General features: G+C 35.6%; 1 pseudogene; it reads right to left on the reverse strand.

Moving 5' to 3' along the window:
* Nucleotides 1-27,472, reverse strand: part of LOC139729792 (receptor-type tyrosine-protein phosphatase T-like) — a 63,742-nt pseudogene that overhangs the window by 16,523 nt on the left and 19,747 nt on the right.

The following is a 27,472-nucleotide window of genomic DNA, read 5'->3' on the forward strand; positions in this document are numbered from 1 at the left end:
AACAAGTATAAAAACTGAAACAAACGATTTATACTATTTTTTTACCTGACAAAAGTAAAGAAGAAAAAAAGAAGAAAGAAATGTCTGTTGCCATGCATTAGAAGTGTATCCCGTAGGTCATTAAACTACAGGGATTAAAGGGGAATTCCAGTCCAAATATGATTTCGTCTGATAAGAAAAAGTAAAATATTTCGAGTTCAACGGTATAAACTTGATCAAAATCGGACGAAAAAGAAGGAAGTTATGACATTTTGAAATTTCGTATTTTTGGGGGAAACGGTTCCTGAACAGTCAATAATTATGAATATGCAAATGGCAAAGTGAGCATGACATTCCCTCACAACTCACCATATAGTATGTACACAAGATTTTGAAATTTCCGGTTTTTCATTCAAACGCAATTATGCTCGAGGATCAAATCCTCATATATCTATGTAACAGATCACTATTCTGAAGTTCTGGGGAACCTACAGTTTTACAAGCTGTAACGCTTTTATGTAGGCCCCATCATATTTCTTATACTTACTTGTGACATCTTCATACGATATGACCATGTACATTTGTGTCAAGTATGTTTTTTTTTCTTCCTCTTCTTCAATCAAAAGACATGATTGTATATATTTTGTATTCTTGTTTTATTGTCAATAGTTTTGTAATCTCATCATTGAGAAAATGGAAATATGAAATAAATTTGAATTTAATTGAAATTGAATTGACGTTATTCAACCAGGAATAACGTGATATTTCAGACTTCAATAACACAAACACTGAATTTTCGTCATTTTTTTTTTGTACACAATCAATGGAAAATTGTGAGGGTATGACATGGCATATTCAGACACACTGTACAAGAGCTGTTTTGGAGAAATTATCAAAACTTCACAATTTCGTAACTTCCTTACTTTTCATCCAGTCAAATTTTTACAGTTGAATTTGTAAAGTTCTACTCCTTTTTATCAGATTACCTTTATATTTGGACTGGATTTCGTCGTCAAGAGTATACCATGATGGAACTCCATACCAAAGAAATAAACATTGAACATGCAGCCTTTGACCCAATAAAGGCGAAAAATTGGAGCAGCATTGCCTAAAGCAATGAGGGGTCTAAAGTTTTACCTTATGATGCACCTCCATCTATAGTAATAAACATTGGTAGAAAGCTGAACAAGAAATGTAATCAATCATGCTGGCTATCTTTATTAAAATCTGGAAAAGGCGGAACATTGGAAGAAGCATCACCAAAAGTTACAGGGGTTCAAATGTGATTATGATTAAACCTTTAATCAAGCCTGATAACAAGCAAGGGCATTACCGCTAAAACGTTCTTCATGATACACCCGCACACTAAATGTTTGAACTATAACTCATGGCCATTATTGCGCACACAAATGCGATGCAATGGCTGTCTGTGATGTTTGCACAGCAATCAATGCCTGTACACCTACCGTAGGATAAAATTACACTTTTTTATGAAGTAATGTATTTTTACCCAATAATTGTTCTCAGGGTATGAGCCTCCCCTCATATTCATACTGTTGTCTTCTTTCTTAAAAGAGGTATCATCTAAATGACGGCCTGGGATGGTTGCTGATGAATGAAAGTGATCTGTGAAGAGGATAGAGCACATATAAACTAACCTGCAGTGTACCAACATTGGTCTAGTTCTATCAGCTGGAGACATCGTGGCATGGTGATGGAGAACAGCTTCAACAAAGTCAAGGAGAGTGGTGTAGTACTCTGGAACCCCCATGTCAGGCCAGGACAAGTAGTGGAACTGGGTTACCGCTCTCTTCTCTCCATCTCTTCCCTGCATAAATAATAAACAAACAAACAAACAAATAAAATAGATAAATAAATGAATGAATGAATAAATAAATAAATAAATAAATAGATAAGTGAATGAAAGTGTGCATACAGTTTGGATGTCATCTTGAGATGTGGTGAAGGTGGGGGAGGATAGATTGTAATCTGAATGTAAATTGAGCCTTTGGGAGGTTAAACACATTTTTTTGATACTAATACACTGGAATGGCTTTTCAATAAATGTAATTCTAATTGATGTTTGAAAGCATAAAAAGATGTACGCTACGATATTTTGAGAGGCAAATTGCTCGTCTGTTAAGGTCCTGTTAAACATTAAGTATATCTTTAGTGAAAACTGTGTGAGTACATGAAAGATGAAATGATATTTACTCTAGTCATAGGTATGAATCAAATGGTTTCTTTTGAACATATCCTGAAAAATTGTTGGTTATCTATCCCTTGCCATTTCTATGCCATTATTTAATTCAAATCAAAACATGGTAAACTTCCACATTTCTATCACACTATATTTTCAAGGGAGAGGAGGGGAGGAAAGGGAGAGGGTGGAATTGCTATAAAGGGTCTTTTGTTTGCCAAACTAGCCTAGCTCCTGTGAAGCAAATCAACTCCTAACCAAGGTTCTGTCCTGTTATATGTCTTTTGTTTAAATCTGTTTTCAGTTCTTAAGCGGCGTAACTAGCTTGCTCTTTAATCGAAGCAAAGATCTGCTCTACAAGAGCGCATATATTACCTGCTTCACAACCAATTCCCTGATGGCACGATCAGAGTACGTGTGTTCCTTGTACGAGAAAATGGAGAATTTTCCGATGTTGATGGATAGTGACTCCATGGGCCAATATTGCTCACATTGGTCCTACATGAAAAAAAAATTTTTTTTTAAAGATACATGTACTTTCTTTACAGTCAGTAGATACAGCTTTAGCATAGCAGTTATCAAGCAGAATAGTCCATACAAGATCAGTTATCATTAACACTGCAAATAAACCATACAAGGTGAGTTCTGAGCTCCCAGCAAGTCACATCTAGAAATGTTGCTATTGTGACTGGTATGTCTCTACAGTAATGCATGATTCCCGATCCTAACAAGTCTAGAGACAATGTAAGGTGTAAGATGACAGTTTCACATATCTAGCAAAAAAAAAACAAAACAAAACAAAACAAAACAAAAAACTATCATACAGAGTAGATTTGAGTATTGTAGTATTATTTGGGGAAATGCATGGAAAGGAAGACTGGCTAAATTACAGAAACTGCAAAACAGAGCTCTCAGGACCATATGGAAGACGGATTGGAGTTTTCCAGTCAGGATTTGTTTGATATTGTGAACATTGAAAAACTTTCTGACAGAAGAAATAAGCAAATTTTGTATATGATGTATAAGATTGCATATAATATGATACCGGGAGAATTTTTGAAACATTTTGTTTTTAAAGAACATTATTATGGTTTAAGAAATGTGTATAAATGCTTTGAGTTATTTAACCCACAATCCAATATTAAGAAACGGAGTTTTTCATTTCGAGGAATTAAACGATGGATTCGATTGCCTAGGAATTTGAAAGAAATGTCTTTTATTAGATTTAAATTGAATATATAGTTGTTGTTTTTTTGGATTAACGAGACTGTTTTCAGGGTTGGAATCATGTGTTTTGTGTATATTTGTTTGTTTATTATTATGTAGAATTCCAAACATGTATAGATTCTGCGTAGATTTATTTGTGTCAGCGGGGGGAGGGGGGGGGGTGGGGGTGGGAGGTAGAGAATGTGATATGTAGCCTGTAAGCTCAGGCGTTTTTCTTCTCTTCTTCTTCCTCTTCTTCAGTATGATTTTGTGTATTATGATGTTTTTGTATTAGGTGATGTAACTGTTTTTATTAAGATGCACGAACTCGTTGAAGAACAGCCTGCGGCTGAAACAAGTGACCGTGTGGAAATAAAATGAATGAATGAGGCATAAAAAAAGTAAGTTTTACAAAACGTTACAACAAAATACGTTTATGCAGTTCTGTTGCAGATGCACAGTAGTGCGTAACAGTTTTAGTAAACTGTTATGAATGCCTATAAATTGATCTACAAGGTTTTTTTTTACAGTTCTGTAGTCAATTTTGTAATGCATAGTGACAATCAATGTTCACACAATACACACATTTTGTCGTCTAATTAACATTTAAAACAAAAATGATACCGACCTTTCCATCCTCACTCAAATTTGTCACCATGACAATGGTCTCAACATTTTCCTGCCATATCATCCGCCAGAAATCAGTCAGTGATGCTTTGTTTGGTGCTACAGGGCAAAGTAATTGGAAACTTTACAGTAATGAAAATTATAGGAAGTAAAGTTTGAACTATTTATTACAAGATGTTGTTTGTGATTTTAAAACAATTTAATCTATGTAGAACAGTTAGATATTCAATGTGATATTAAGCACAGTTGATGGGGAATGCCACTTTTAAAATTGCATGATTCCCGTAACATGGTAAGATTATGATAAAGACGATTATCGTACTTCTATTTACATCCACACTGTAATTGTGAACATGAATTACAGGGCATAGCAATCACCAACAAAAATGAGTGTATTTATGGAAGAACAAATTATATGATGCAGTTTTCATGTCTATTCCTATTTTTCAATTACCCACTCCATAACATGGCATGTCATACAAATTCCATATGTATACAACTCAATTCATAATAATAGAAGTAGTATAAGAATCGAAATGGCAATAGCAAACAATTTACATAACAGCATACCACAGATTTTTTTTTTTTTTAGTTTCTTACCTTGTGATGCAATAAACACCTTTTCCCCTCTGTAATTCTGTTCAAAGAAAAATTAAATCTTTCTGTAATTAACTGGCCTGTCAATGAGAAAAAAAAAACTGCTTTTGTTTTTGGAAGCATGCAAATGTTTGCTTGAAACAATGAGTAAAATATCTTTAAACTATGAATCTTGGGAAATGATATCAGATCAATATCCGCTGTATTTTGTTCATTATCACTCATTTCATAAATTAAACAGGAACCAGAAATGTAATTTTATATTATTTTCCTTAGAGCCTGTAGGTCTTCAGAACGTCTTACCGGTATGAGACAATGGTTTTATATGGTTCACTTTTGTATGTACCAAATTTTATGAGAATAGTTTAATCTATTCTTTTAAATATAATTTAAAAAAAGAGATGCCAGCAGTTTCTTTTGACCTTTAACCCTATGGCATAAAGTTTTTCCAACAGAATTATTATGCAGTATGGGCCTATATACAAATCTGCACATTAAGTAATTTCTAAGGTACATATCTGTAAGGAGAAAATAGTGTAATTTCACGACTGAGTAGTGTAATTTTCAGATTATAATCAACCTTAATTTGACACTTGACCTTCAACCTCACGACCCCAAACCAAAATCTCCCAAAAGATCCAAAGAACCACATACATGCAGTGATAGTTCCAGATAAGTATGACTTTGTTGCTCATTTTTGAAATAACATATCAAAACATTCCCCTATTGCAGGAGAATACACACTATCCAATGTCGATCTGCTTGATACAAAATCATATGATGTACGTCTCCGTAGAATATTTTGTCATAGAAATGATACTCACATGTACATAGTTAGCATTGTAATAATCTGAGTGAGGATCGCCATCAGTAGTCTCCAGAACGACTCTGGAATGATCGTCTGCCCAAGAACCAGAATCACAAGATAACAGGTTTTTATAGAACATACGGTTTTTTTTTTTGTATTGTTGAACAAGTCACCAATGTTCTACGACATCACTACTGCAGCCTGCCACTGTTGCAACAAAGAATGTAAAATCTACCTTCTCTGAAATGTGCAGAATTTCTTGGGATTAGATGTATAATTTTGTAAGACAGGTAACCATTCAAAGTCTTTTTCACTTACAGTGAAATGTGTGTCTAGTGTGAAAGAGAAAACCCACTATTATCAAAATATCTTCATGTACTAACATGCAGCATTCTTTTTTTTTTTTTTTTGTTATGGTGGCCTATTCAGGCCCCTGCAATCTTTAGATTTGAAATAAAGGTGACCCAAAAAGAATGAAACATAATATTTTTTTTTCAACTTAGTTGCCAATGGGACAAGCAGAAGATAGGTTTGGGAATACAGGCTCGACATCAGGCCCGAAATTTTTTTTAGCAGCCCTGTATAGGTCACAGCTGTTGTCGATCCCTGCATAAGAGCATACTGTCAATATCAGTCTACAACTAATGTAATTTCGTGATTGGTGTCACATATTCATGAGATAAGCCATCGTCCCTATAATAACTGATACTTAACTTAATACATTAAGGTCCACAATGTATAGTCTGCAATCTATGCATCCCTAACACAAAAGTACATTACAAAACACAGTAGCGCCTACAGTGCACTCTCATTACAACTAACACTGTTATGACAAAGTAAAATTTCAGGTCCTAAAATTATCATAATTATAGTCTTTGGTAAAAGCTTTGCGTACAATGAACATGGTTAAAGTAAAATTTTTGTTATAATGAAGTCATATCTGAGTGCCATTGACCAAGAAAATCAAAAGAAACATTTTCCATTACAACGCAAATTGGATCACTAATAATCAATAATTAATGGACCATCAGCACAAACCTTATCTTTATTTCGGAATAATAACTGTGAGAAACGTCGAGCCTTTAATTCCGAATAACGAATCCTTGGAAGAGCGAGACTTCGGGATAATTACGAACCTTCATAACAACAAACATTTCGAAGATGAGCTATAATTAATGGACCATCAGCACAAACCTTATATTTATTTCGGAATAATAACTTTGAGAAACGTCGAGCCTTTAATTCCGAATAACGAATCCTTGGAAGAGCGAGACTTCGGGATAATTACGAACCTTCATAACAACAAACCTTTCGAAGATGAGCTCTAAGGGAATCTAAAACATGCGCATGCTAAACCTAGGCCAAGGCCCATCTTTCTAGAAACGCTCATGCTTTCTTTTTGCATTGATGACTTCCAATATATTGTTAAACTATCTGAAAATGCTAGTTAGGAGTAAAAAAATATAACATCTTACCTATATTTTGCTGAAAACCCCACTCAATTTGGTTAAGTGGTCAAAGAGACATGTGGTTCATTGTAAAGCATGATATGTGTCTGATTCTTCCAAGTTCAATACTGCATATTAATGTGTTAATACAATGGACAGAACTTGGAGGGAAAAGATTCCTGACTTGCTCTACAAAAATCCCTATTTCTTTTTGACCACTGAAGCAAATCGAATTGGGATTTTTGTAAGATGTGCATGGGTAATAAGTTATAGTTTGCTATCCTGGATTTGTATATGGATTGATTCACAATTTTTAAAGTTGTCTTTGCGGAGGGTCCCTTTTCGGGACATATGGTATAAAGATGAAACCCATAATATCTATCTTATTGGCATGAAATTGTTTGACGGGCTCACATGCTATGATGTTCTTGAAGCGATTTTTGGACTTGTTCTGTTCCTTTGATGCTACATACCATGGGTGAAGCTGGCTGCCTTTTAGCATCTAAACAACGAGAAACAAAGCAAACAGTTATGCAATTCATAATTCTTTAAAGCTATACATTTCTTCTCCCACAGAATATATATATATATATATATATATATATATATATATGTATATATATATTTATTATATATATAGATAGATATATATTATACACTGTATTATCATTACATAAACATACAAAGAGGCACTCATCATTTGTATTGTACGTACAACTCTTCACAGTTTGGCTGATTCTTAAATGAGTCTGTATGCAGATGACAACTTCACCTGGAGGGTAATATATAAGAACATTGTATATTGGTTAGAAAATAGGCACACACAGTGATAATATTTACATGATATTCCTTAATGAGTCCATTTCCTTTCTCCGCCTTCTTGCTCTTAATATATGCCTGGAGCTCACTGATGGGGATAGAACTTGGAGCTGCAACATCCTGGTAGACAACCCCTAGGTTGTCCTGACTACCACTCCCACTGAGGGAGCCAAGCCCCTTCGATGCATCTGTCTCTCTGTCCCCAGCCCCATCCTTCTGATTCTTCTGGTGGTTGAAGTAGTGCTTGGGGTTTGGAGACGCTTTGTGTTTGGAGTCAGAGATGACTGCAGTGCGTTTAATGACTGCAATAGCTTCTACACCTTCATACAGATGCTCATCTGGCTCATCACTTGCAGCATTTACATACAAAACGTTTGGGCTTTGTTCCTCCATAGAATCTGTATTTGTATAATGAATGAAGAGATAAGAGCAACAAGAGCACTGAATACACAGAGGGATACACATCACAATAGTGATGTTACATCAACTTCCTAACTAATCAGAATAAACGATGGAAACATAAACACATAGGTTTGAGAAAGTCAGTTGTGGATCAAAGTCTAACATGATCTCAAGTCATTTGTCTCCATGCATTTATTTCGTTTCAACTTATTTTCAAATTTCTCACATGTAGCACAATAGAATATATGAATACTAAAATTATACAGACCATAAATTAGATGAAACTTCATCGGAATGGACAAAAGTTTGTCTTGATATTAACACAAGGTCTGTATAAATGAGAGTTGATATTGGTCATAATGCGAGAAATTTGATGGGGCCTATGTAAAAGCAAGCTTGTACAGCTGCAGGTCCCGTGATAAATCAGACTAGGGGAACTATGAAATAGAGATATTTTTCAGACAATACTATAACTGGGGGAACCAAGTAAAACAAACAAAGAATTCGATCAAACAAATGTTACTACATAAAATGAAAATAAATGTTACTAAACAAAATACTTTAAAAGTACAATGCTAGAAGCAAGATTTTTACAAGGGGGTCTATAACCTGAGATTTATAGCTTGTTAAACAAAAGAAAACAACAGAAATAGAAAGACCATCATGACATCATATTGGAGTAATTGCAGACACAGGATATTTATTACAATTGAAGATTGAAGAATTCAGATATAAAATTCAGAGTAAAAAGAGTTAATAAATCATAAAATAATTTCTTCATTGTTCTGTGGAGTGGATCAGAGTAAGTGACAGGTACAATTCAACTTTCTTGTATCTAAAATGATTGCCAGGTTCATGCAGCTATAAAGAAATAAAAATCACTGTTCCTAAATATTTTCCCAACGTTTACAATAAATATATCAAACACATATTCGTTGATTTCAACATTCTCTCATTACCACACAGATTCACAAAGAAATTTTGTAAGTCAGGCTCATGCAAATGAAATGCTCCCAAATATCTGCTGATAGGATCAAACACGTACTCAACAACAACAACAACAACAAAAACAACAAAAATCACTCATGGCTATAAGGCAATCCACATGATAACAAGAATAGAGTGCAAAATCAAGTATTAAAAGTAAGAGCAGGATCTTTAAATGTATTCATCCATCACTTGTGAAACTGATATCAAGTTTGTTTGTTTGATTTTAGAGCAGATAATACATCAAAAGTCAGAGATATTGTTGCACAAACTTGTCATTGTTGTCATACGGGTGTAGTAAAGACTGGATTGTGCCATTTTGAAGGGGGTATTGCCAAAGAAATATATCCATGATGGGAATTTTTATCCTCGAAAAAGTGATGCCACACTCGGACTAATTGGAATTATAGTGAAGACTGGGTTGGTCAACTTTTCATTTACAAATGAGATGATGACCAACACATTTTACTTTTAGAGAATTGTCACCATCAAGACTAAAGTAACTCACTTTGAAAGGGTGCTTAAATGAGGGGCAGAAGTGCTTCCCTTCCTTGTCATAGGTCTTTTCCATATTGGGTGTTGGGTGAATTTGCAAAATCGCAATATTTTCATATGAGTTGGTAGAGTAATTTTTATCAAATCAATTTTCTAAGATTTTTTCCTATTTCATTTATTTTACTCTTTCAATTTTTTTTTCGAAAGACGTTGGGGCTTTTGGGGGCAAGAATAATCCATGAGCATAAGGTTCACTATAGGTTTATAGGAAATTCGTATGCAGAAAAGTCTCTTTTATGAATACACTTTTGTATGTCTAGGTTTCATCAGATTTCTAAATGAAGATTAAGGGAGTTACATTGTAGTTATAAATGAAATGTAAAATTTCAGTTGTTGGACGAGAACATCTGTCTCCCTCATCCTTATTTGAAGTTTCAACATCATCCTGATTTGTTGATTATGAGTTTTACCACATCATCAAAAGTTGATTCAAGTCACTGAATTTTACGATTCCAGGTATTCAATCTCTTGAGACACCATCATCATGATCATTTCAGTACAATGAGAGAAGCATTATGTCTACACAGAGTTGTGTTGAAAGATGTTACTCACCTTTTCTGCCATCAAGGTCTTCTTTATCCTGGTTCTCGTCACGTCTTCTATACAGCATTCAGAAACGTAAAGTGCACACAAATTATTTGATTATATGTCACTTTTTGCAAAGTTAGTATGCACAGTTGGATGTAAAGTTTTATTTTCTTGTTCTTGTTCTTTTTTGTTTTTATGCGACCTTTTTCTTCTATTAACTTTTCATGAGGCAGCATGCGTTTCACACATGAACCTTAATCACATGAGTTATTAAGGTTGAACTTGATTGAACAAAAAAAAATTATGAGCACCTGCAGAATGCTAAGATTTGTGTATTTGCATATGGAAAATATCAATGCCAATTACTGCGCTTCAATCAGATGATGGCTTGCTCTTTTCAATGGTCAAAATTGTCCATTCATAGTGAGATATTACATAAGGTAGATTTGATTTGGTAGACCCTTACACTTGACTTCACCTCTTTCAGAACGGAGCAGAAGTAAAACAACCAATATTCAACATAAATATGCCAGTAATAAGTTGAGGGAATGTGTAATTTTCACAGAATAACAAAATGTATAATTATATATATATGATTGAATTATGTGAACTTCAGTTCTTGACTTGATTGATTGATTGAAAGGTCTTTATTCAAAATCTGAGTGAACGACTAAAAGTCGAATTACACAGATATACAAAGATTTTACACTAAAAAGGACAGAATAATAATTATTCTATTTAAGTTTGTGTTTGATTTGCGTTTAATTTGATATTTGTATATCTGTGTAATTCGACTTTTAGTCGCCCACTAAGATTTTGAATAAAGACCTTTCAATCAATCAATCGATCAAGTCAAGAACTGTAGTTGTCTAGTCATCCAATGATAGTTTCGTCAAAACTTTTAAACATTCATTGCTTTTTAATGCAATATCAGGTTTTCCTAAAACGACACTTATTTGACATTTTCTACTATTTCAATAATACTAAAATAGCTACATATTATGTAGCTGCATGCACTCAATTAACGTATTCATTTGGGTTTCATTCTCTTCGACATGACACGTAGAGAACATACAACAGTATATATAACACTACGCAGAGGGCATTAATGGCTTTGGCACCCTGATGAAACAAACCTTCTGTAGAAAATGAAGCCCACAACCAGACCCACAATAATGAAGATGATGAGAACACCAACAACACCACCAGCTATGGCACCAATTGCAGAAGGCGGGTCTGTAACACACAGCGTGGCAGGTGAGATTGTATAAAACATGCACAGGCATAAATAAATAACAGTATCAATACCTAAAGGGTATCAAGCACACATTCAGCCTAGTAATCTTTTGCATGCGTATACACAGAGGAATATACACATGCATCAAAAAGATATGTACTACTGTAAAGTAAGGCATGACTTATTTAATTACCAACTATTGCAGAATTAGATCTAAGTGTTTCCACTATTTACCTCTGCGTATACAGTGTTCTTGACAACATACATTTGTAACGAGAGATGTACAAATCTTAGCTACATGTAGGTTAAATTAGTGTCTATATAACTGTGCTTATTGCTGCATGTCATTTGCAAAAATTCCCAAACCAAGGTTATTCGATGAAATAATAACGCCTTCAAAAAGTCATCTGAATCAAGTGCTAATAACCAGGAAAAAGCTTTCATAAAATGCAAATTAATGCTGCTGCAATTAAGTTCTCTAGATGACTTACTATTTGTTTCACCAACGATCATAGGTGACCAGTCGCTTTTACCAACACCATTGACAGTTCGAACCTGGGACAGATATTTTTATAAATATGAAATGTTCATGTTCTTAGGAAACATAAAGGCTTTGCTCAGTGTTCAATTTTTATCCATTTCCTTGAATGTGTTATTGAATGAAAAATTCATACATACAGTAGCAACAACATCCTTTTCACAAAATCAATTTTGAGTAACCTGGTACAGTCCTGTAGGAGTTCTTATGATTTTTTTGAGGTTGTGGATCTGTTCATCCGTACTTGATTTTGTGGATGATGTAAGTTAACAAGTGTTTGAGCTACTCAAACAAAAATTGGAGCATGTACATTATACAACTGTAAGAATGAGTGGAGTAAACCTTGCCTACCAACTTTTGCGCACACTGGCTAAAGGTCAAAGGTCATATGTGAAGGTTAATTGCTAATATTTCACCATTTTCTCCACCTGTATATCTCCGCAAATGTCTGCACGTATTGTTATGAAATTCGGTGTGTGGCCTACACATACATTATCAGATTAGGATTCTGTCGGTAAGTTTTGGGTCATGGGATCAAGGTCAATTGGTTAAATTGCTATACTTTCGCTTTTTTTCTCCCTATCTCGGAAATGACTGAAGGCAAAACTTCATTAAAATCAGCAAGTACATATTGCTCGACATTTCTTCTATTTGAAGTTTTAGGTCATGAGTTGAAAATTCGAGGGTCAGAGGTCAGTTTAGGTTGCTAAAATTGAATTATTTTCTCAGTGCCCTGGAAACAATTTGATACTTGTATATACACTTACAATGTAGGACTAGTAGTGTCATTGAACTTAGTACAAACACTTATGTGCATCAGCATGTTCTACCACACAGGAACAACATACAGGTAAAGTTTTGAGCCATGGGGCTAACGGTAAAGTGAAAATTAAGAGTAATCCTCATCTCCACCAATATTGTACCAGCCGCTTAAAACTTAAAACTTTCTACAGTACATGTATCTGCTCACCAAATATTCTTTACATCATTTCCTCATATGACTTTGACCAAACTTTACAAGTAAAGCAAGAAAAAAGGCCTTCACACAATGATTCCCTGAGATCTGACTCAATAATTATGATTCACTCCTGCAAATCCAGATTTTTGGTAGTGGCATGAATCTAAGGTGTACTATCCATGCGTGAAATATTAGTACAAAGATTATGTATAGTTCAACACCCCACGACTAAAGACCGCTACAAATTGAACTCATATTAGTAAATTGGATGTTCCAAGGTAAATAAAAGAAGCCATTGACAGTTTTTCTAATAGTTTACTTTCACTATTTTCACATACCTAATGATGAGAAAACAAATCTGAAATAGATTTTTTTTTTTCAGATAGGGTAAGCACTCTCAGAAAACACCAAACACAAAATCAGTGTAAATCGGGTAACACTTTACTGGTGGTGTGTTATGATGGAGGGTCACCATTATATACATGTATCATGCTTGTGTCTGTATGTAGGCCTACATCCCTATGCATATGTGTAGGCCTACGTATGCTAGTATCATGTAGAATTAGCTCTTGCAGGAATTATCAAAAACATTTTCAGAAAGGGTCATTTGAGAAATTTAAAAAGTTATGGTTGAATCTGTGATTGCTATAATCCGGTCAAGCTATAAGTATCTGGTGAATGGAAGTCACAGATCTGTGCAATACACTGTAATATTATAGGGTGTATTCGATTAAAGCATATATCTTGATAAAGGCTAGCTTAGCAAGGAGTTTCGGAGAATAGAATGAAAGGATGAAAGACAACCATACCTGTACTGAATACATACTTCCAGCCAAGAGGTCAAGGATAGGGTATATCACATCAAACTCTCCTTTATCGACTGTGATCACAGTGTAATTACTCTCCATTTCTGGTTCTGTTCGGCGATACCGCAGCTTGTAAGCCATAATAGCTCCATTAAGGTGTAAAGGAGTGGCTGGAGACCATGTTACAGTGAGGGAATCCTGGCTAGTGTCTGAAATTGCTACATTAACTGGTGAGGCTGGAGCTGGTAAAAAGAACAGGCACGACATAATATAAGTATCTCTTAAGAAATATATCTATTGTATAATATGTGTGGATGTGTTCATGGATGTTACATATCAGTACTTACAGATGTCTAGCCATCATGATTCAAGTTATAAATGTCTGATTTTGTCAGGCTCAAAAGTTTCTATAACATCTCAACACTTTCTCTCTTTTCTTTCCTCACCTTATATTTTCCAGTATTTAAATGTCACCACGTGAAAAGGATAATGGTTTTTATGAGCAGGACAGCAACAACTTGCTTCCTAAACATGTAAGTTGTCCCACCTATCTAAAACCTACTACAGCAACAGAAAGAAAAACAGCCATCAAACACCATAATTCTAAGAATTGCCTTTAATGTTTAGATGCAGTCAAGCATGTTATCATGAGTTCATTCCTAACTCTGTTTCACCGGGCCACTTTAATATGATGCCTACATGGCCCCTATGAATTTGTCATTGTAACGCATGTTACACTCAGTCCTAAAGCATTCTAGAACATGCAAAAATAAAGAAACATGTTTGGTAAACATCAGAAATACATCTATGCAAAAAGTTCAACAGTGAATTTTGGTAGAAGATATGTTAGCGCAATCAGCACAATAGACATGTCTTACTTTCTTCCAGTGTCCTTACGATCATCTCGCTGTTTGGATCACTTTCTGAATCTTTATTGGCAGCAGTCACTGTGATGGTGTAAGCTAGATATGGTTCTAGGTCTGTCAGGATTATCTCAATACTAGGAAATGTTTCTGGTAATTTAGATCCAGAAAAGTCTGAGATTTCTGTTGTGTAGTGGACTATGTAGGCAGTGAAACCACTTCTGCACTCCGCTGTTCCAATGGGTGGTGCCTGGAAAATAATTCAAGGGATCAAATCATCATATCCCCTTCTCACTATAGATGGTGATTCTACTATGATCCAAAAAATAAAGACAAAGCACAACAAACAAATCGTGGTTTGATCTTCTCCATCATGTCTAGAGCATTTCAGAAGTGTGAAGGGTCACCACCATCACATTGGTAACTACAAATATTAAACTACCTAACGAACGCATTAAAAGCATATTCAAATCTGTTGCGCTGAAAGCAGCTAGTTCCCATTACCTGTGAAAAATTCCACTTTTACAGTATTACGCAACAGGTTCCAACCATGACTGAAAGAAATTGGTGTGTCATCAGACCAGGGAAGTCTATGAAAGCATGGAAAAATTATATTCTCCGTGGATACCCACGAGCAGGCCTTAAATCTTCTTTGCTCATTAAATTGATACAATAAGTAATTCGTTCGCAGACCGGTCCTTCAGTATATATACATTTTTATACCTGTGCACTTCATTTAATGTATGACTATTAACTAACAGTTTAAGTCCACACCATGTTTAAACTGTTGTTGTTCTAGAATGCTAAGATGTAGGACAGAAACTAAATTCTGCACATCCATGTTGGTTTTGCACTGGCATTCGATAAAAGAAACCCAATATATTTTAATAAAATAGAGGATATGCCATTACCCAGATGATATGGATGAAGTGAAAGCAGCGATATGTAAAAGAAGAACACATCAGTACAAGTTTGAAGAAGATCAATTCTACAATTAGGAATTTTTAAAAGTTGGTGCTCTCATCGCTGGATAACGAGACTACAGTGAAAACTTGCTTTGAAGAGATCTGATTAAACCAAATACCTGATATCCAAGGGCGTAGCCGGGATTTGATCTTAGGGGGCGGTTAAGGGGGGGGGGGGGTTGCAAGGGGGGTGTTCCCCCTCCCACGGTAAGAACTTTTTGCATTTTGATGTTGTAAATGGTGCAATTTGATGCATATTTTTGCGCGTTTTATCGAATTGAAACAGTCCCACTTGTTTAATAAGGTAGCAATATATTTTCCTGTCGATTATCATTGAACAATTTGGCTATAAAATATGGTATCATTTAAATCAATGTCTTTTATTAATTTTTACACTGAATATCATGAACGCGACTGAACCCGAAAGAGCGGAGCGAGAGGGGGGGGGGGGGGGGTGTGGGAGGGGGGTGTCCCCTTCCGTCAGTGAGAACTTTTTTGCATTTTTATGTTGTAAATGGTGCAATTTGATGCATGTTTTTGCGCGCTTTCTCGACTTGGAACAGTCCCACTTGTTTAAGGTAGCAGTATATTTTGATGTAGATTATTATTGAACAATTTTCCTATAAAATGGTATGATTTAAATACACTTCTTGTATTAATTCTTTTTACTGAATATCATGAACGCGACTGAGCCCGAGGGAGCGGGGAGAGGAGGGTGTGGGAGGGGGTGTCCCCCCTCCCAGGGTAAGATCTTTTTGCATTTTGATGTTGCAAATGGTGCAATTTGATGCATGTTTTTGCGTGTTTTAACGAGTTGAAACAGTCCCACTTGTTTAAGGTTGCAGTATATTCTAGTGCAGATTATTATTGCACAATTTGCCTATATAAAATGGTATTATTTGAATAAACTTTTTGTATTAATTCTTTACTCTGAATATCATAAACGCGACTGAGCCCGAGCGAGCGGAGCGAGCGAGGGGGACGGGAAGGGTGTGGGAGGGGGTGTCCCCCCTCCCACGGTGAGAACTTTTTGCATTTTGATGTTGCAAATGGTGCAATTTGATGCAGGTTTTTGCTTGTTTTTGCGTCTTTTATCGACTTGAAACGGTCCCACTTGTTTGAGGTAGCAATACAATATGTTCACGTCGATTATTATTGAACATTGTGGCTATAAATGGTATTGGTTTAAATAAACGTCTTGTATTAATTCTTACACTGAATATCATGAACGCTTTCTGCTCAGCAATCAAACAGAAAAAGCATGCACACGAGGGTGTAGATAGGGGAATTTCCCCTCCCACACGAAGGTGATTTTGCATTTTCAGACCTTAAGTTCAGCGATCTGGTGCAAATTTTTGGTGCAATACTTCTTCATCGAAGTGTTAAAATCACGGAATTTAACTCTTATTCCGAATGTGCATCATCTGTGATGTGTATGTACAAATTCTAGTGAGGAAGAGCTTAGGGGAAAGGGGATTCCCACTCCCGCTCGGCGGAGCTTTTGCGTTTTAACAATGAAATGAAGCGATCTGGAGCACACTTTTTGTGGAAAATTCGGAAATTGTCATTCCCAAAAATGTATTAAGTCTAAAGTGGGTAGCAAGCAATGGAAGGGTGGCAAGATACCTCTCCCATATTCAAGGGAGCCCTTTTTTCAGTTTTGCTGAAGCTTTTTGAACTGAAATTCAGCAATCTGGTGCACACTTTTGTTGGAATATCTGGAAATTTGTCAATCAGAAGAGAAGTGTAGCAAGCCTGTGGAAGGAGATTCTGTATAACTTTCTGATTGCAGTTAAACATTTTGTGTCATATTTGGAAAATTGTTTATGTTCAGAGCGTAACCACAGTCTACTTCTATGCATGGGGGGGGGGGGGGGCAGGGGCGAGCGAGCAGGAAGAAGGCGTGGGCGAGTGTTATCTCCACCCTTCCCGTACGATGGAGCTTTTGCCTTTTTAAGGTTGAAATTGAGATATCTCCTATACGCATATTTGATGAAATATTTGGGAAGTCATTAAAGAAAAACTTATGTGGGGGGGGGGGGACTGAGGGAGGAAAGGGTCAATTAAAAGAGGAAATTCCCCTTGTACTTGAGGGAACTTTGAGTTTTCGGAATATAAGTGATAAGTCTTGTGCATTGAGAATTATTCATAATTTTGTGTAAATCTAAAAAGTGTACTAAGGCTAGGGAAAGAGGCACAGAGGGGGAGGGTTTAGAAGGAGGATACCCCCTCCCAAGCACGAGAGATTTTGCATAATTTGAATTGAAATTCAACGATCTGGTGCACACTTTGAGTGAAATATTCAAAAAATTATGATCTTAGTTGATGAAAGGTTGAAAAGGAGACCCGCTTCATGTGCATGCATACAGTATACACGCATTTTTTTCCGCCTCGCAAATCTCCGGTCCAAATCTTGGGGGGGGGGGGGGGGGGGGACCGCCCCCATCGCCCCCCCCCCCCGGCTACGCCAGTGCGAGTGATATCAAAACTAATTTCTCCAGTCCCAATGAATTAATTTCCTTTGTTTCGTACCGTTTATTGACTGCTGATATAACAAAAATATCTGATGAATAAAGAACAAAATTAAACCTTGGTCCCAAGGATTTTTCGTTACACTGAATTTACTGCACTTCACTTTATAACGTCATTTTGGATAGCAACATAAAGAAAATACAAGGAAAATTCAATAGAATTGATTTTTCATCAAAAGTACACATTCCATAGACTTGTCAATTCCATTGTTTGAAATTGTTCGAGTACACCTGAATCACAAAATTACCTTAAAAATCCAAAACAAGTCTAAACATGCTTCTGAGGTGCAAAACTACTTTGGGGGAGCTGGGCTAACAATATAAGGTATATTGTTTCTTCTGTAAGCATTGAATACGTCTTTAATACACAAAGAATTCTTGTTCAATGCCTAACATATCCAACAAATGCTTTTTTTTTAAAGTCTTTCATGTACCTTTAAAGGTGAATTACAAATTAACAAATGAATAGATTTGATAACTTTAACACGATAGTACAGATTTCTCTTTTTCTGACTAGATATTCTACCGTTTTAAATGTTTTTCTTTAATAGGACTAATAATTCCATATCATTTCAACAATTGTATTCGATTGCGCAAAGGATGGAAATTTTGGTTCTGAATTGACAACATATTCCTTGAAATGATCCTTTATATCGTGAAATGCAAGACTGCCTACTATGTTGATGCAATATATATACATAAATATGTATACACATTAGGTTTCACTATAATGACAGTGCCATTTAGCTGCATTTTTATTAGTAGCAACAAAGCATTGACAGAGAAACCAACAACAAACACTGAGTTGGAGAATCACACTAATTTATTTCCCTTTTCAGATACTTCACAACACAAAATGACAACGTAAACTACTAAAATGACCTTCGAAATCAAGATACATTTGTGGAGATATTATTAATAAATTTGCACAAAAAAAGAACGTTAGAAGAGGCAACCAACCCACTTAATTAAAAGTGGAGCTAGACCTTTTTTTATAGTTAAAGTGAAAAATTGTTCCAGCTGATACACTGGTGATTCACATTGGCACTTGCTAAATGGTCACCAGACAGTAGGGATCCATTACATGTGAATTACATAAAATAATGAGAAGTGTACACTCAGTTTGTTGTGAATGTACTCCTCAATTAAAATACTATCTACAAAATATCCTAACGATATGAGAATTATCTCCATCATATTATTTTAGCTGATAGGCTTCCCTTTTAAAATATCAAGACACCGTGTAAACTACATACCTGCCATGTGACATTGATTTGTCTGGGAGCATTTGCTGTTGCTGAGACCAGGGTTGGGGAGGCACTGGGACCTGACACAAAAGAAGTGAAGAGAAGAATCAACTAATGGTCGATGTGTATAATTTGTAATTGACAACAGATAAATTTATTAGCTGCCATTGGGTCTCATTAAATATCTTTTAATTAAGGTATCGATTATATGCTCTTTAAAGGTTTGCATGCTGGTGAGAATGTAACTAAGGGAGAGGTTTGAGGTCCACCCTGTGGGAAATCCTTACAAGGACGGTGGAGAAAAGAGATTAAGAAAGTGAAAAGAAAAAATGTAAAGAAGGGGGAATAGTTTTGTAGTGTTGTTTGATAATTGGTGTGATAGGAAGGTGGAATTGCCATGTGTACAGTCCTAAAAAGGATTGAGCTCTTTTTCTGTTCTTTTTTTTTTTTGACAGGAAGTGAAGTCCTTTGACGGAACGATCAGCGTGTGGATCGGCCAGATAAAAAAAAGTGTTGGTTTATTCTTTAGTCATAATGACGCAGTCCTGACAGGACAGATCATTTTGTGCCAAGGCCTGGTAAGGACCGTTTGTTTGTTTGTTTTGTTTTGTAAAAATGGTGCATTCTGTACAATTGGAATTTTAAGTTATCATTAGGGATGTATTGTTTGATGACATTTCAAGATACAGTAAAGTCAGAAAGATCGAGATTGTCATTGCTTAATAACACATTTTGTAATCTTTGCAAACCAATGTTTATGTGTGGGGTCTTTTTTCCAACTTGCACAAAAAGAAAGATGAAAGAAGTGGTTCGCAACACAAACGTTTCCAATGTACATCATGAAAAAAAAAGACAAGCAGAGTAAGCTTGGTTCTTCTAAGCAGTGTAAGAATAGAGAAACATTTATCCCTCAGATAAGCTGATATGGTCTCATGATTCGTGGCAATCATACATTGTAGGTTTTTATGCATATTGATATGCATCGATGCATTTAATGCTGACATTTGTTAATTTTTCACTTTCGCTGCAAGTGATATATTGTTTTTTATGTTTTATTGTTTTTTATCTGGCTTTCACAGCATATAGCTTTGCTCTATAAAATCAACAAATATCCCTTGCATTTATTACTGAATATGAAATCTAAATCTAAGATATCTGAAGATATTATGCTATGGGAATTTTGACCCTCACACTGATTATATTGGACTTTACATAAATCTCAATAATTTGGCCTTCCATCCTCCATACACGGAATTAGTTCAAGAAGAATGATCAATGACTTTTTAAGTTTTGGCATTGTCCTGTAAATGACACTTATTTTTTACCAATAAATACTGAATGAAAAAAAAAGTTTTGGCATTTTGTAAAAATTCTGATCCAACTCTGAAAATGTCGTAAGTGCAATCACTTAAAATAACAATCTCAGAATTTTCAATACTGCATTGTGAGGAATTTTGTTCATAAGAATGAAAGTATTAATTCTGTTTGTCTTAATAAACATTAATTTGAATTAAAGATTCTTGCATCAAGTTATATCTCCACTGCAACTGACTTGACAAATAGCCGGTGAGTAAAGAGATATGCAGTAACCTATGCCATAAGAAATGAGAACCGCGAGTCCGGCTATCTGATGGAAGCTAGGTAGTCTAGTGGATATAACTCCTGTCCAGCAATCAGTATGTCGTGGGTTCAGATGTTACCTGAGAATGCATGGCCCTGATTTTTTTTTAAAATAATTTTAATGGCTATTACTCGAAGACATGGACTAATAAATCTAAAATCGCGACTTGTCCATCACTTGCAATGGAAATAATACATGCATGAAGCATTGATTTTCGACAACTTACTTGCACACTTGGTCGCTGTTGTAAATGAGTTAGACCTGGGTCCTGTCCCTCCTGGACCCTCCCTGACCGCTGCTAGACTGACCTCATAGTCAGTGTCTGGATCTAGATCAGTTAATGTAGCAGACGTCATTGAGGCTGGTACTATTTGTCCATCAATCCAGTTTTCATCAGGAATCCTGTAATAGGTGATGTAATTTGTAACAGGTGGGTCTCCAATATCACTCTGCTCATTCCAAGCTATCCACTCAATGGTAAGAGTGGTGGATGTTGATGCAGTCATTGTTGGGGCAGCTTCAATTACAGGCAGGACTGTGAAAGACATATATCACAAAAGAACCCTGATCTTAGTTAAAGATAAAACATGGTTTCCATAAGACTGCAGAAATCGTGAAATGTTTTGTCTTAAAATGAAGACAACAGCAGAAGAATTACATGAAAAGATGCTTATTATACAAGATTACAGGTGAGTAACAACTAAGATGCAAAATATTACTATAAAAAAGGTACGTCGCAAGTACTGCAATCTCAGATCAGATAGCTGCATGTGATTCATTACAGGCCTGTGCTGCTCGGGCACGATTCCATCATCACATACTAGCAGAGTTCTACATATCATCAACTACTGAACAGGGAGAGCGCCTTATAGGAATGAAAGTCAACACCAACTTGTACTACTTCACGTTTTTCTATCTCAAAATATAGGCCCTACTCCAATACAACTCAATTTCCCAGCGAATCAGGTAAGCCAGACGAGATTGCCTTCAGGATGCCTCTCGCTATTGAAAATAAATTTCAAATCGTGATGTAAGATGAATTTTGAGCCCTTCTGCAAACTAATTTCAGAACTTAAGAACTATTAGAACTTCATTTTATGTGTAGCAAATATACGTTGTAAACAGTTCTTAAGATATACCCTGTATGAATGTAGACAAAGTACATTGTGTGAGGCTACAAATGGGATAATGCAGTATTTACCAAAACCCACTTCACAGGTTTGCTGCAGCTCTGATATCAAAAGGAATTTTAAAGTTTCATAAGATATCTGCCACTTGCATTCACCTATTTCTTCTTTTATTATCTTGAGTGAAGTGGAAGCCTACAAAACACATATTTGAATTCACATCCAAAGCAATGACGTTCTTTTTTCGTTAATGAGTTCATGAAGAATTTGGCTTGATGTCATGAATATTATACGATGTACATCATGATTTCATAGAAATGAGTGCACTGAAATTTGTTACATTATGTAGCCAAATCTGCAAAGAAGCCCTGATGCATATTCAATTTGTCTATCATACATTGAATATTCTTTTAGCATTTGTAACATTGCTAACACTGCAGAACATGCCATCTCAATATCAAGCATCAATTCTATTTCATTGATGCTATATAAAGGTTCTTTTACAGGTAAAATGAATGGAAATGAATGGAAACGCTGGAAAGAGTTATTTCAAATATTTGTATAGGCCGTGATGAGTCAATTCTGGATGAAAGTAAGACAGATACATATGATACATATGAAGGGCTTTTATATGATTATACAAAGTGTAGCATTCTGCACTGTAGGCCTTTTATATGATTATACAAAGTGTAGCATTCTGCACTGTAGGCCTTCCCTGTGAATGCAACAAATATTGGTCACTTAATTGCAACCTATTCCTTCACCCCTTAAAAAAGAATCCTTCTGTCGTTCTAGTACACACTCCCGACCTCTAACTGTTTTGGTTCACGAGAAAAACACATGAATTTATTTAACAGTTTATTTTGACATCTGGACAATGTCTTGAAACACCAGAGGCTATATTACCAACTTTTGTTCTTTGGTTGGTTCCTTCCAAGTTCAAATGAACAGGCGTTATAGCTATAACCAAGCTTTTGACGTAAATAAGTTGCAAATAGCTGTGTCACTTATCACATATAATATCATAGAAACATAATGCACATCAAACGATACATATTAATGTCTTACCGTAAGTCATTGTATCAACACTAAGACTTGCTTGATCTTCATATACGGCACATTCATATTCTCCAGAAGTCTCTTGATTAATTGTAAAGACTATCATACGCCTTTCTCCAAATGCATCCAAGTAACTCTGATTTCGACTTATGCCAGAATCATCACGTACACCATCTATGAGCCGGTAGAGGCTGACATCTGTTGCATTAGGTGGTGGGTCTCCTTCAACAACACAGGTGAAGGATGATGGCTGATTTGGATTTACTTTGACACTGGTGAGACTGGAAATTCCTAAAAGGAAAGAGAATATACCAGATGCTATATTCACATGAGAATTATTCATAGGCTTTGTATGAAGTGAAGATCTTTTACTCCAGTCTTTTCCACCAAACAAAGATGGTCCAAATAAAACCATTTTAAAAGTTCCACTCCCTTCAGATAATTACCCGTTTGACAGTCCTTCTCAATCCAGTTTGGAAGGCACTGTCCTGTACAGATTCCAGACAATTTGTCACAGGTGCTTTCATCACAGTGGCATGGATCTACACACCCGAGACCATAGAATGCTCCAGGGCACTCTGGAGGATCATACAAACAAAAGACAATGGATTCACTGTTATCAGATACTAATACAAACTTAAGACAATGGATTTACTCTTATCAGTTTATACTAATACAAACTTAAAACAATGAAAGGAAGAAACTTTGCACTAATCAGTCAATGTCATGAAGGAGCAACACCTTTCTCGAGAGTTTGGTGTCCCCGTGTGAAATTATAGATCACTTTTTTTCTCTCTTTCAATTTGATGATGTCATCACTGTGAAAATCTCGATTGAAGTTAACTTTTGTAGTCTGGCAGAAAATCTTAAGACCAGAGAAATGGTTTAGTACCATATTTTCTTGTTCTAGATGGGCGTACGGCTATTAGCCTATTTAGCATAACCATGGAATTGATGTACAATATGGAATATATTGCTAAATTTAATCCAGGATGCATGAAAACACAGATCAACTATTCAATGGATGATATGATAAAGGATCAATAATTTTGTACCCCGGTTTCCATCTTCAAATGATGCAAGTGTCTTATTAATCATGATGAGCTGATTTTGAATCCTTCATTGTACGTACAATTGTCCAGTAGACCATGTGCATAACCTGGGAAAGTTAAGGTTCCATGTTCCCGTTCATTCGTGTTTTACACACACACGCACACACACACACACACACATACACAAAAACAACTCGGTTGCTACGTTGCCAACGGTTGGCAATTATCTTTACCACCCTAATTAGCATATTCAGTTAATTAGTATAATATGATATATGATACGTTACTAATAAATTCTATTTCTGGAAGGCCGAAATCAAAGCTGATCCAACTGTGAAGGATTTCTTTGATGAAGAATCCATTTATAGCATAACGCCACTTAATAATTTCAAACTATGCAAGCATTCTAACATTTCAATTAATATAATAAACGAATTTGCATATATGTATATGGGACCATATACCATCCGTAACGTCAACTGCAGAGACCAAGCAGGGAGGGGAGCGTTTGCATAAGTAAAATTAAAATTCAGTAATCTGATGCACACGACTGGCAAATTCTCAATCAAGAAAGTTGGATGATAATATGTTGGTTAATCACAAAAATTACAAATAAGATATCAAAGTTGACAATATCAGACAATATAAGTTGAAACCTTAACTAAAAATTTGTCAAAAACGTTGTTTATTTATTTAGAAATTGCCCCCCTCCCCCCCCAAAAAAAAGCAGAGAAAAGTGAAACAATATCTTAGTTCTGTTATTGTTGCTAGACTGTCTCACTGCCTGCTCAAATTATTTGAAATCTAATATTTAATTATAGTGACCAACCAGGGAGTGGGAGGACGGGGATATCTCCTTCCCACCTGAGGGAGCTCATACATTTAATTATTATGAAATTCTATATCATGCACACTTTAAATGGAATATTTGGAAATTATTTGATAGCTATTAAAGTGGCAAATGAACGAAATGAACTACAGTCTTTCATTATTGGGTGGTTAAAAAATATTCAAGCAAACCCTGCTCTTTTGAAAAAAATACAAGAGGGAGAACGGAGAATAAAGACACTAAAAGTGTTGCTATATGTCTGGGGTGCCTCTGCTATAGCGCATTATTCCAGTTTAAAATTCAGGTGAAGTTTTGGTACGAATGAAATTGATATTTGTGTTACACCGTGCATTAATGATATTGCAAATATCTTTGTCTGCAGGTCCATTGAATTCCTAGAAAGTCATTTCCAAGGAACAGATGGGATACAAGTTTCAAAACCCACAAATCAAGAACATAGAGAGAGGAAAAAAGTCGCATGTCACACTGAAAACTAAAAGACATTAAATGATCACTTTTCTTACTCAGTTTTACCAGAGGATATGGACATTCTGTTGATTGCAGAAAAGCACACTGTCTCTACAGGAATGTTGACGATCCTGTCTCTTGCCATGGATTCAGAACATCCAAGAGCAAGTTCTAAAATTCATGAGAGCATATTTTGCTATTACCTTCGCAGTTCACTCCTTCATAAATATTGAAGTAAGGAGCACAGTCCCGATTTGGACACTCTCCTGTTGTCTTGTCACATGGTGCATCATTTAAACAGTGGCATTTATCTGTGCAGTTTGGTCCATAGTAACCGACATTACAAACATCTGGGACTGATAGAAGAAAGAAAATTTTGGTTATGAAAATATAAACTTTATTGCATATATTCTTGTCGTTTTTGCTAGATACAAAGAATGGGTAAATGTCATCCTCTGCAAAAGTTGATATAATGACATTGCATGCAATCTTTCCAGAATCACTATTTGGACAAAATCTTTAAGATTTAATTTCACTTTCTGAATTGTAGTGTATGATGAAATAAACTTGTCCTTTTTAATCGAAAACAGAAACCTAATGAACTACTTCAATTTTTGTCTTCTTCCTCTGTGAAATTTTCACTGTACTCTAGAAAGTTACTTGTCGTAGAGAAAAATGACAGCTACGAAATAAAACTCGTCAATCAACACCAACTAAAAGTCTCATGCAGATGCCTTTCACAAAACATCAATGCATATTTCCACCTGTTTCAATGTTCTTTCTGAAACATGTAGCTTGAATGAAAATTACACATAAAAAAAAAAGTATATTGAAGAGGATGTGAGAAAAATGCATCACAGCCAATATAATTGTGCTCAAGCATTTGATGGACCTTGGTTTTTACTACATCTATTTTCAAGAGATCGTACTTTTGTTAATTTGTTTGCTCCTTACAAACAAAGATTCATAATTGTAAACAATACCTCGTTCTAGCTTGGTCATTGTCTTCCAAAGCTTTTTATTTACACTGATGATGTAGATTCTGATAAGACTAGATACAAAAGGCACAGGCGGTTTCAATACTCACTCTGACAATTTTCCCCAGACCAGTTTCCTTTACAGTCTGTTGAAGGTATTTCAGAAGTAGCTGCGCAGTTTCCAGAATATCTGTTGCAAACACCAGACTGACAGTGACATGTTTGACTGCATCCAACTCCATAAATTCCTTCGGGACAATCTTTTTTTGTTATAAGTAATAAAAAGGATGTTAAGAATAAGACATGCAATATATTTTCAAATTGAAAATGTGGCAAAGACATTTATTTAACATTAGCACTTTAACCTTTGACCCCATGGCCCATGGCCCATGCCTTAAAGAGTCATAGTGTTGTAATGTGTGTATATTAAAGAGTCGCCTAGTTTTTTTATGTACATGTGAGTGCATATGAAGAGCATGCTTCCAAAAGGCGCTAAATCCATTGAAAAATGATGGATTTACTGCCTTTTGCAAGCAAGCTGTTCATATGCACTGAGTATTTTTTTTTAAATGGGGAAAATAGTGTTAATCCAAAACTGACCTTTGACCCTTGACCCCTTGACCGAAAACGTCGAAAGGAAATAATTGTTAGGCAGTACATGTATGTTTACCATGTGCATATTAACGTAAACCACACCGAGATACGGAGAAGTACAGTACTTGAAATTTTATAATTTTTCTTGACCTCAAGTTCTTAAGATTTTAATTGTGCTGTCCACAAATTGGATGGACGGGTATGGGCAGACAACTCGAAAACATAATGCCTCCGGCAACACCTTGTCTATAGTGGACGTATAAAGTAATTTAGATGTGGTATGGGGAACAGGTTTGGGGGACATGTGCTCGAACGGGTCCCCCATTTTAGTGCTTTAGGTGTTTTTTTTTTTCTTTGTGTATTGGAATCTATTTGTCATGGTATATTGAACTGGTATTTATACATAATGCATTTATACCACGCAGGTTTTTTTATAAACTAAAA

Source organism: Diadema antillarum, unplaced genomic scaffold (assembly GCF_040938485.1).
Source record: "Diadema antillarum isolate AM-2024a unplaced genomic scaffold, OU_Dant_1.0 seq00000264_RagTag, whole genome shotgun sequence".
Lineage (NCBI taxonomy): Eukaryota > Metazoa > Echinodermata > Echinoidea > Diadematoida > Diadematidae > Diadema > Diadema antillarum.